Below are 10,409 nucleotides of genomic sequence, written 5' to 3' on the forward strand. Positions count from 1 at the left end.
GTAACGCGGGGACTCTAGACTCGATGGTAACGCGGGGACTCTAGACTAGATGGTAACTCGGGGACTCTATACTCGATGGTAACGCGGGGACTCTAGACTCGATGGTAACTCGGGGACTCTATACTCGATGGTAACGCGGGGACTCTAGACTCGATGGTAACGCGGGGACTCTAGACTCGATGGTAACGCGGGGACTCTAGACTCGATGGTAACGCGGGGACTCTAGACTCGATGGTAACGCGGGGACGATGTATAGTACTTTGTATCGACCTGTAAATTAATTAAATAAGAAACAGTGATTAAATGTTATAGTATATCAAAGTGGTTTTCTTTCTAACACTACCAAGTAAAGAAATTTTGAACTCGAGAATCCAACTCCTCTGCTGTAAGGAGTTGCATTTCTAATCGTGGTCATCCCACGGGATTCGTGTGTTTTTACGAAATTTGGTATCGTCTTGCATCCCGGGGACGGGCTACTACAGATACTACAGAGCGTGGATTTGACCTGCAGCTCGTTCCGGCAACGCACAAGACTGCAAATACTATTTTATACATGGCATTGTGGCTAATTCCATTGTACACAATCTCTAAACTAAACTAAAATGTCACGCCTAAATCTATTGCTATCCCTTTCATAATGTTGCTTGCGGAAAAGGATGGCACTAGATTTAGACCTGTTAATTTAGTTTACTTTAGAGATTGTGTACAAGAGAATCGGCCCCATTATCTTGTTCCTATATCAAATATTTGAAAAGAGCAACCGCCAAATTTCTTGCTGGTTCTTCTTGGTAGGAAAGGCATTCCGAATCAGTGGTAGATGCATCCGACTATTCGAAAGTACTTGTAAAAGTTTATTCGAATAAAAAAGATTTTTATTTTATTTTTATACTAATTTTTGTACTGGAAAATCAAAAGTTCCACGGGTTTTTAAAAACCTAAATCCACGCGTGCGAAGCCGCTGGCATCAGCTAGTGTTAAAATAATGTTTGGAATTGTATGATAACCTAGCTGTGGCAGGCAATACCTTATGTTTCAAAGCTCTCGTTCGTGTCTCGAAAGGGTGTTTTTATTTCCTTTTGAAACGTCTACGTGTTTTGACGGCGGCGCTGCGTTGGTGAGAGGTGCAGTTTTTGGTTTTTTATCATAAAACGGGGGTGTGTTATGTTCCCGGGTTCTGTTTACGTCGGACCCCCTTTCCGTACATACTACTCTTACAAAACTCTTATTCTTCTTTTCCAAATCATCATCATCATGATCAACCCATCACCGGCTCACTACAGAGCACGGGTCTCTGCTCAGAGTGAGAAGGGTTTTGGCCATAGTTTACCACGCTGGCCATGTGCGGATTGGTAGACTGCACACACCTTTGAGAACATTATGGAGAACTCTCTGGCATGCAGGTTTCCTCACGATTTTTTCCTTCACCGTTAAAGCAAGTGATATTTAATTTTTTAAAACACACATAACTCCCTAAAGTTAGAGGTGCGTGCCCGGGATCGAACCCTCGACCTCCGATTAGAAGGCGGATGTCCTAAGCACTAGGCTACCACAGCTTTTCCAAATAGTATGAAACAAATCGCAATCTGCCTTTGTCTCTGTATTTGCCTATCGTAATATGTATAAGGAAAAGGTGACTGAAGGAAAGCTGTGCGTTGATAGATCAGTCAGTCAGTCAGTCAGTCAGTCAGTCAGTCAGTCAGTCACCTTTTTCTTTTATTTATTTAGATTAAGGCTTGAACTGCGTATCATGTTAATTGAGTAGAAAATATGAATAATACTTGACGCACATGATTTCTTCTTGACTGAGTAATGTAATGTTTTAGTAAACTGAGCTAGTTTACCTAACTGACGACTGTAACTTGAACTAAGAGCGGTTAGTTACACGTTAATCTGGTTGAGTTTAAAAAATAATCCTGCAATGAGGCTGAATGGTTTAGGATAGGTATAGACTAAAATAAGCCTTTAATGTAGCTGAATAGTTTAGGATAGGTATAGACTATAGACTAAAATCCATGAGGTCGTAGGTACGGTGTACCAATTAAGAAAAGCTAAAGCAAAGAAATGCGTTGTACAAATGACTAGCATATTCCTACGACTTCGTCCGCCTAGACTACACACATTTCAAACCCATGTTTTACCCCCTGGGGTTGAATTTTCAAAAAAATGTTAGTGGATGTTTACGTCATAATAACTATCTGCATGCCCGATCCATCCAGTAGTTTGAGCGGTGCGTTGATAGATCAGTTAGTCAGTCACCTTTTCCTTTTATATATTTAAGACTAGCTTATGCCCGCGAATTTGTCCGCGGGGACTACTCAAATTTCAAGTGCCTATTTTAAGGTTTTTAAGGAATATACCCATGCAATAAATCACGTCAATCCGTTGCTCCGTTGCGACGTTATTGAAGGACAAACAAACACACTTTCACATTTATAATATTAGTACTAATTATTTAATATTTTGATTCTCTACCTATTTTTTATGATTTAGGTTTTTAAAATTCCCATGGGAACTCTTTGATTTTCCGAGATAAAAAGTAGCCTATGTCCTTACCCGGGATGCAAGCTACCTCTGTGACCAAATTTCATTAAAATTGGTTGAAAGGTTGGGCCGTGAAAAGCTAGCAGACAGACATACACACTTTCGCATTTATAATATTTGTAAGGAAGTATGGATTATTTAATGTTTTGGTTCTCTACCTATTATTTCCTAGAGAGAATTTGGTAATATTCTAGAAACTTCGTCTGTAATTATTTCCAATGATACTTTGTCACACAAATAGGTAGGTAATGTTAGTCACTCTTAAAGTTATGTCTATGAAGTATCAAATGTACCTACTTACTCGTATAATTTACTTACAAGTAAAGTAACTGTTCAAAGTTTATTCTTCAACTTTAACTTGGATTCCGTTAAAAATTCTGGACTTTCAGTGATATTAGAAGAAAAAAGTTCAAGCTTGTTAGTTTAACTTCAGGATTAAGCATGAAGTAGGTATTTACTTAACTCGTTTCGAACAGTTACTAAGTTAAGTAGTTGGGAAATGAAAATAGGTACTTTTTAACTTTTTTTCAGTTAGTTAAGAAATGGGAATTATATGGATGATGTTTGAGGAAACGAAGCTGACCGGAAGTAGATTTTTTGATAAAAATTGGCATGTTTTGATTAATAATTCTTGGTATAGTTTCCGTTTTTAATATTATGAAGTGTTATTTTTTTCTGATAATAAGCCGTAAACGGTGTACCTATTTGGGATTGTAAGATAAGTTAGAATTATTGTAGAATAAGATAGGTTATACAATAGGCACACATACAGTAATGTGGCCTGTTAATAAAAGATTTAAAAAAAGTGTACATTATCTTTCGAGATAAAAAATGCAAACACGTGTAACATACTTTGGAAAATATAATTATTTAAAATAGTAGGTATTTGATAGAAGAGAAAAAATCTTACAACGGCACGCATTGTCCTATAAATGAGATTATCCATAGCACTAACAAATTTTTTTGTGCAAATAATATTATCACTATGCCACGACCTTGCTCCCAGCTATCGCCTAAATTAGCAAGCGTCACTTGATTAAAAAAAAACTTACCGAAAAAAAAATTTTTTTTTTCCTAAAATTTGAAACACCACACACAACACTGCACAGGTTTTAGAGAAGTTTGTTCATACCGCATCTGAGGACTCGCGTGGTTTTGGTTGACGCTAGGTACATCGCGCGTTCGCCGGCGCTCGCCGACTGCAGCGCTTACGCACTCCCCTCCCCACCGAAAATGCCGCGAAAAATAGCGCGCTAAAAACTGTGCACCCCTGCTGAGGCTGTATGCTAATCCCCAGAAACTCGGGCCCTTTTCCGGGGGGGGAGCGGGCGCAATTAAAAGGCGCGCGTGCGTGCCCCGCGATTAGGAGACGGAATGACAGTCGCCGCGACTAATTTTTTTATTTCTAGGGTTCCGTACCTCAAAAACAAAAACGGAACCCTTATAGGATCACTTTGTTGTCTGTCTGTCTGTCTGTCGGTCTAACAAGAAACCTACGGGGTACTTCCGGTTAACCTAGAATCATGAAATTGGGCAGGTAGGTAGTAGGTCTTGTAGCAGACGTTTGGGGAAAAATCTGAAAACTGTGAATTTGTGGTTACATCACACAAAAAAAATTTAAATTGTGGTCATGAACTAATAATTAGTATTTTCAATTTTCGAAGTATGATAATGATAACTATATGAAGTGGGGTATCATATGAAAGGTCTTTACATGTACATTGTAAAACAAATTTTTATTTATTTTTATGCATCATAGTTTTGAATTATCGTGCAAAATGTCGTAACAATGCTACTGTAGTACGGAACCCTCGTTACGCGAGTCTGACTCGCACTTGGCAGGTTTTTTTTTCTTTTTCCTAGTCTGCAAGGCTATGTTTCGTAGATAGATGCGAATCGATGATCGTCTGGATGAATTAGCGGGGACGGTCTCTGTTTTTCGATTCCGTTCCGTCTATTGAAATTTCCATTTCGTGTTCTTAGATATTTTTTCTAGTTGAAGAAATGATAAAGTTTTGGTTGCGACAATGCAGTTTTGTTATCTGGTTTTATCTTTGAAACAGAATTGAATTCGGCGTTGTTTAGATAGCGATAATGCAAAGTTGAAATTCTAATAAATTACCTAATAGACTATCGTTTTTGGTAATAAAATTAAAAATCTGTATTTATAAAATTCATAGTTCTGACTGACTAGGTGGACGGACGACATCAGACGAGTCGCAGGGAGCCGCTGGATTCAGGGGGCGCAAGACTGTGGAGTGTGGAAGTCCCTACAAGACACTTATGTCCAGCTGTGGACGTCTATTGGTTGATGATGATGGTGATGATGATGAACTGACTGACTTATATATCAACGCACAGCTCAAACCACTGTAGGGAGCAACGAGATTTTTTGTATGGATATAATATAGTTAAAGACCTTGAAATGATATAGGCTACTTTTTATCCTGGAAAGTCAAAGAGTCCTATGGGATTTTTATAAAACCTAATTCCACGCGGACGAAGTCGCGGGCATCAGCTAGTCCCTATATATGAATCGCTGAATGTGTTGCTAATTCGCAATTTCGCTAATTCTTTTTTTATAATATTCCTTGAAGTACGAGGATGGTTCTTACGGACAGAAAAATTTAAAAAAAATCCTGAAAACTGTTAGGCGGTACGAAGTTCGCCGGGGCAGCTAGTCACACTAATAATATAAAGGCGAAAGTTTGTATGTGTGTGTGTGTGTATGTTTGTTACTCCTTCACGCAAAAACTACTGAACGGATTTGGCCGAAATTTGGAATGGAGATAGATTATACACTGGATTAACACAAATACTACTTTTCATCCCGGAAAATCAAAAAGTTCCCGCGGGATTTTGAAAAACATAAATCCACGCGGACGAAGTCGCGGGCATCAGCTAGTAACTAATAAAAATAAACCAACAATTGGCACTATAGCACTCAAGTTTGCGCGAAAAAAACTTCAACTGCCAAAAATTACCATCAAAAAGGTCAAGTTTATGTACAGACTAGTTAACCTGTCTATGGCGTATGTGGCTCACAATAGCTTCGAGGGGTGCAAGCCATGCTGCACGCGCGAGCCGAGCTCGCACTGCAGAATGTAACGACTAGGCATTGAGCCTGCGCACACCTCTCTACTAGCACTTAACGGTGCTTTAGAGAATGCCACTTTTATACAGGACAAACTTTTCAAACACAAACATAGCTAATAGGTATTCTTACAGTATAACATCCCAATAAATCTACAACAACATAATTTTTGTTAGACAAAATAATCTTAGTTGCGAGAAAATTAGTGATCACAGGCAAACTAGAAACCGCTGGCAACTCCGCCTCAAAAAAGTCTAAAAATCATTTGTGGGAATGAGTATAATCTTTTATAACAAAACTAGCTTATGCTCGCGACTTCGTCCACGTGGACTACACTTTCAAACCCCTATTTCACCTTCTTAAGGGTTTAATTTTCGAAATTCCTTTCTTAGCGGATGCCTGTCATATTATTAGCTATCTGCATGCCAAATTTCAGCCCAATCTGTCCAGTAGTTTGAGCTGTGTGTTGATAGATCAGTTAGTCAGTCACCTTTTCCTTTTATATATTTATTAAGATTAAGATAATCATCATGATCAACAAATAGACGTCCACTGCTGGCAGTGGCGTGCATAGGGTTTGAAGCCAGGGTAGGCATTAGTTAGGTAGGAACCTGTTTACTGGCAGGTCATAATGAAAAATATGCATTGAGCTATTACAACTGGGGTAAGCAGTGCATTAATGCCTCTATGACTTGCACGCCACTGACTGCTGGATATAGGTCTCTTATAGGGATTTCCACATGTACACGTCTGGCTCCGTCTGAATCCAGCGGCTCTCTACTATTCGTTTGATGTCGTCGGTCCACCAGGGGATCCTCCAACGTTGCGCTTTCTGGTGCGAGTAATAGATTCCTACACACCCCTAAAATGTGCAACGAAAGCCGATCCGCCTTCGCACGGGTGCGTTTACTCAGGCCCCTTATTATAAATGCGAAAGTGTGTTTGTTTGTTGGTTCGTTGGTTTATTGGTTTTTTGTCCTTCGACTGCCCGCGACTTCATACGCGATTAATTAGGTTTTTAAAAATCCCGTGGGAACTCCGATTTCCCGGGATAAAATATAGCCTATGTCTCTCTTCAGGTCCTTAACTATACCCATGCAAAAAATCACGTTGATCCGTTGCTCTGTTGGGACGTAATTAAAGGACCAAACCAAAATACCAACAAACCAATAAACCAACAAACCGACAAACAAACACACTTTCACATTTATAATATGGGTACTGATGTCGCCAGCATGCGTTGCAATGCGTTATGCGACGCGCGCGCCACCTATTCTACGTTGATGGTACTATAATATCAGAAACCTTGAAAAGTTTCAACTCAATCAGATGAACGATGCGTGAATGTAGAGGTAACAAACGGACAGACAGACAATTTTTTATTCACACGGTTTCTCTATGACTTCCAAATAATACTTTTACCATCATCATCATGATCAACCCATTGCCGGCTCACTACTGACCACGGCTCTCTTCTCAGAGTGAGTAGGGTTTGGCCATAGTCTACCACGCTGGCCAAGTATGGATTGGATCTTCTAAACACCTTATGGAAAACTCAGACATGCGGGTTTTCTCGCGATGTTTTCCTTCACCGTCAAAGCAAATGATATTGAAAAGTTAGAAGTGCGTGCCTGCGATCGAACCCCGACCCCACCGACTAGGAGGCTGACGTCTTAACCACTAAGCTAAGAGTGGTCACGCACTCATCCGATCCGAGTCCGTGAAAATACGGATATAAAAAACTCGGACCAAACTCGGATATTGCTTATGCATTAATCCGATCTCTGATCCAAATCCAAGCTATTCAGTGGACATCTTTTGCCATATCTACGTCATATGTCCGATTTTAATCCGAGGCACATCCGAGATATTTTCACGGATGACAGAGAAAATTTGGATGACCGAAATGCAGTGCGTAATCGCTCTAACTGTTATGTATATTTTATTAAAATAATTTACAAACCCCTTTTTAAAAGGTAGGTGTAACAGTTTTTTATTGTTCTGTTAAAAATTCACCATTGGGACGGAAACGTTTCTAACTTCCGGTTATATTTTTCACCCAAAACTCATTTGTCAGTTTGTCTATGCATATCTCTATCAAAAAAAATGTATTTTGTCTATTGATATTCAAATTTTATTATGAGGTCAACCGTTTGGTTGCATCGGTTATTGCTCTCAAAATTTAATTACATATGCAAGAATGTCTAATACTGAGGTCCCGACGCACTTGCAGCGTAGCTAGACCCCTGTCTGTCCGTCTGTCCGTCCAGATATATTTGCATCATAATAGTTGATGTTACAAAGGGGCTCGCTAATTGTTCGGGATAGATAGAAATCAAGTTCAACAAAAACACGAAGAGTAATTGAATAACGATTCAAGTTGGGAACGGGTTAATTTTATTTTTATTCGTTTTCAAAAAGTTTAAGAAAGTTTTTTGACAAGTAAAATTCAAAATATATTCATTTCATGAAGAGTAATTAGTCTTTTTTATACTACCTCTGTGACTCTACGAGTCCCATTGCATTAGCTTGGAATGAAGATTTTACTGAGAAGATCCGCATAAAACTCAGCATATGATTTTTTCAAAATATATAAAGTTACAGTATTATCAATGTAAAATTCACTACACTTTTTTATGGTGAACTGAAAATTTAGCCATTTAAGTCCTTCGGAAAGCAGCTTCTACTGAAAAAAGTCAACAAGAAACTTAGCAGTTTCTCTTTTTTAATCGTAAAAAGTTACAATATAAAATAAAAATTCTCCACACCTCCCTGTGGACAACTGAAAGCTCAGCCGGTTACTTCCACGCAAAATACTTTAAATCGGATCATTAGTTAGCAGTTGCTTTTTTAATCATAAAAAGTTACAATACAATCAACGCAAGTACAAATTTAATACACTTTCTTGTGTCTTATTCACGCAAAATATTTTGAATCGGATTATTAGTTAGCCGGTGGGAGTTTTTAATCGTAAAAGTTACAATATAATCAATGCAAGTAAAAATTTTCAAAATCTTGTCTGAAACTGACAGTTAAGCCGGTTACTTCCAAGCAAAATATTTTGAGTTATTAGTTGAAGTTTACCAGTTTTCGGAAAACATCTACTGAAAAGTGCCGGCAAAAAACTTAACAGTTGTTCGTAAAAAGTTACAATATAATCAATGTAAGGAAAAATTCACGAGGTACACTATCTTTCGGGCCAAAGCTCAATCGGTTACTTCCAAGCAACATATTTTGGACTTTTAGTTGAAGTGTGATAATTTAATGCTAAAGTTTGCACTTACCTGGTGAGCCGGCTGGCGCCGCGCCGCATCAACGCGTTCAACAAAAACAATCAACAAAACATCAACAAAGTCACTACTAGTCAATGTCCGGTAACGGAACACGGCAAATAAACAAACTTACAAACTTAACCTGAGTGTTGACAAATATTCACAAATTGAGACTAGGCAGAGGAATTCCGAATTGGGAGGTGCTGTGTCCAATGAAATCGAGCGCGCGGCCGACCGGCCAATCCGTCACGCCTCTCACCCGCTGCACCACACACGCACGTGAGAACTTTGCTAACTTCTACAAACTTTGTTCAACCGCCTTGCGACCCGCGCGCTCTAACTTATTCGTACCCCCGATATGCGACCGACCCTTATTAGTCTTAATTTGAAAAAAAAAAACGAATTGCCGCTTATTATTTTTTAATTTAGTTTATTTTTTTTCGGAAACGTCCACCCGTCCGGTCGGGTCCGGCCGGTCTGCAATATTAACACGAGCCGCGTCCACCTTTTGTAATGAAACGTTCACACATGCTTCCGCATTACCGTCCCGATGCCATCAATAATGAAGCCGGGCGGGAAAAAACAAAACGGGGCACCTCTCCCGTCGAGGCGCCCGCCGACACTACAGCCTCCTCGTCAAAGATCAGAATTGCATATCTGGGTTGCGTTAATGAGCGGGGGGAGTGGGTCGGCGGGGGGGGTCGAAAAAGTGGCACCGCTCGCGCGCGAATATAAATTCATCGCCAAAAAATCATTACGCGGGGGGTGGTATTACGGCTCTCTGCGCGAGTTCGGAGTATAGTTTTTAAATCGGCCGCTCACTCGTCGGCGAGGCGCCGCGGCGCTAGGCCGCTCACTACTGCACCCTGGCCCGAGCACTAACTCTCCCCAACTATCACGCATGCACTTCTCGAACTTTCTTTGCAGCGCACATGCTCTCCACTCGCCACTCGCAAGACGTCTACCTCCTTACGCTGCGCGCTAGCCACACTCCACCTATTATCGCAACGATATCACACTTGATACTAAAAAAAGGACTTGTTTAGGAAAAAAAGTTATTAGTCTATTTTGAAATTCGTCTTTTCAGCGACGATCACAATCAATTTGTGCGGAGGAAGGCATACTTCCGTGCAGAGGCACTCGTCTGCGTGTGTGTGTGCGAGCAAATTAAATCTAATACAAAATTGCGTTTTATGTTCACGCTAGTGCGTGTGCGTGTAGGGGCACAATGCGAACTCGCGTCGAGTACACTCGGCCCCGGTATTCCGTATTAGGCCTACTTATCTATTAATTAATATAATTCATCGTTCGTTTTTAATTGACTTAACAACTTTAGAACAATGACACTTTGTTTCAATGCGTAAATGATATCGCTAACAATCCATACTAATATTATGAATGTGCAAGTGTGTCTATCTGTGTAGCATCGCTTTTCAAGGCCCATTTTGACTCAATTCGGTACGAGATAGCTTGAATCTCGGGGACGAATATAGACTACTTTT

At 39.9% G+C, this 10,409-nt stretch overlaps 1 protein-coding gene across 3 annotated transcripts in view; it reads right to left on the reverse strand.

Moving 5' to 3' along the window:
• The window catches only part of br (broad-complex core protein), a 52,105-nt gene extending 42,597 nt beyond the window's left edge, over positions 1-9,508 (reverse strand). For all 3 annotated transcript variants that reach the window (XM_069503513.1, XM_034976192.2, XM_069503512.1), the window contains exon 1: positions 8,920-9,508. The gene's annotated coding sequence lies outside the window, so the exon portion shown is untranslated. The remainder of the gene's footprint in view (positions 1-8,919) is intronic.
• Between the last annotated feature and the right edge of the window lie 901 nt (positions 9,509-10,409).

The sequence above is a fragment of the Maniola hyperantus genome, chromosome 15 (genome assembly GCF_902806685.2).
Source record: "Maniola hyperantus chromosome 15, iAphHyp1.2, whole genome shotgun sequence".
Classification (NCBI taxonomy): domain Eukaryota; kingdom Metazoa; phylum Arthropoda; class Insecta; order Lepidoptera; family Nymphalidae; genus Maniola; species Maniola hyperantus.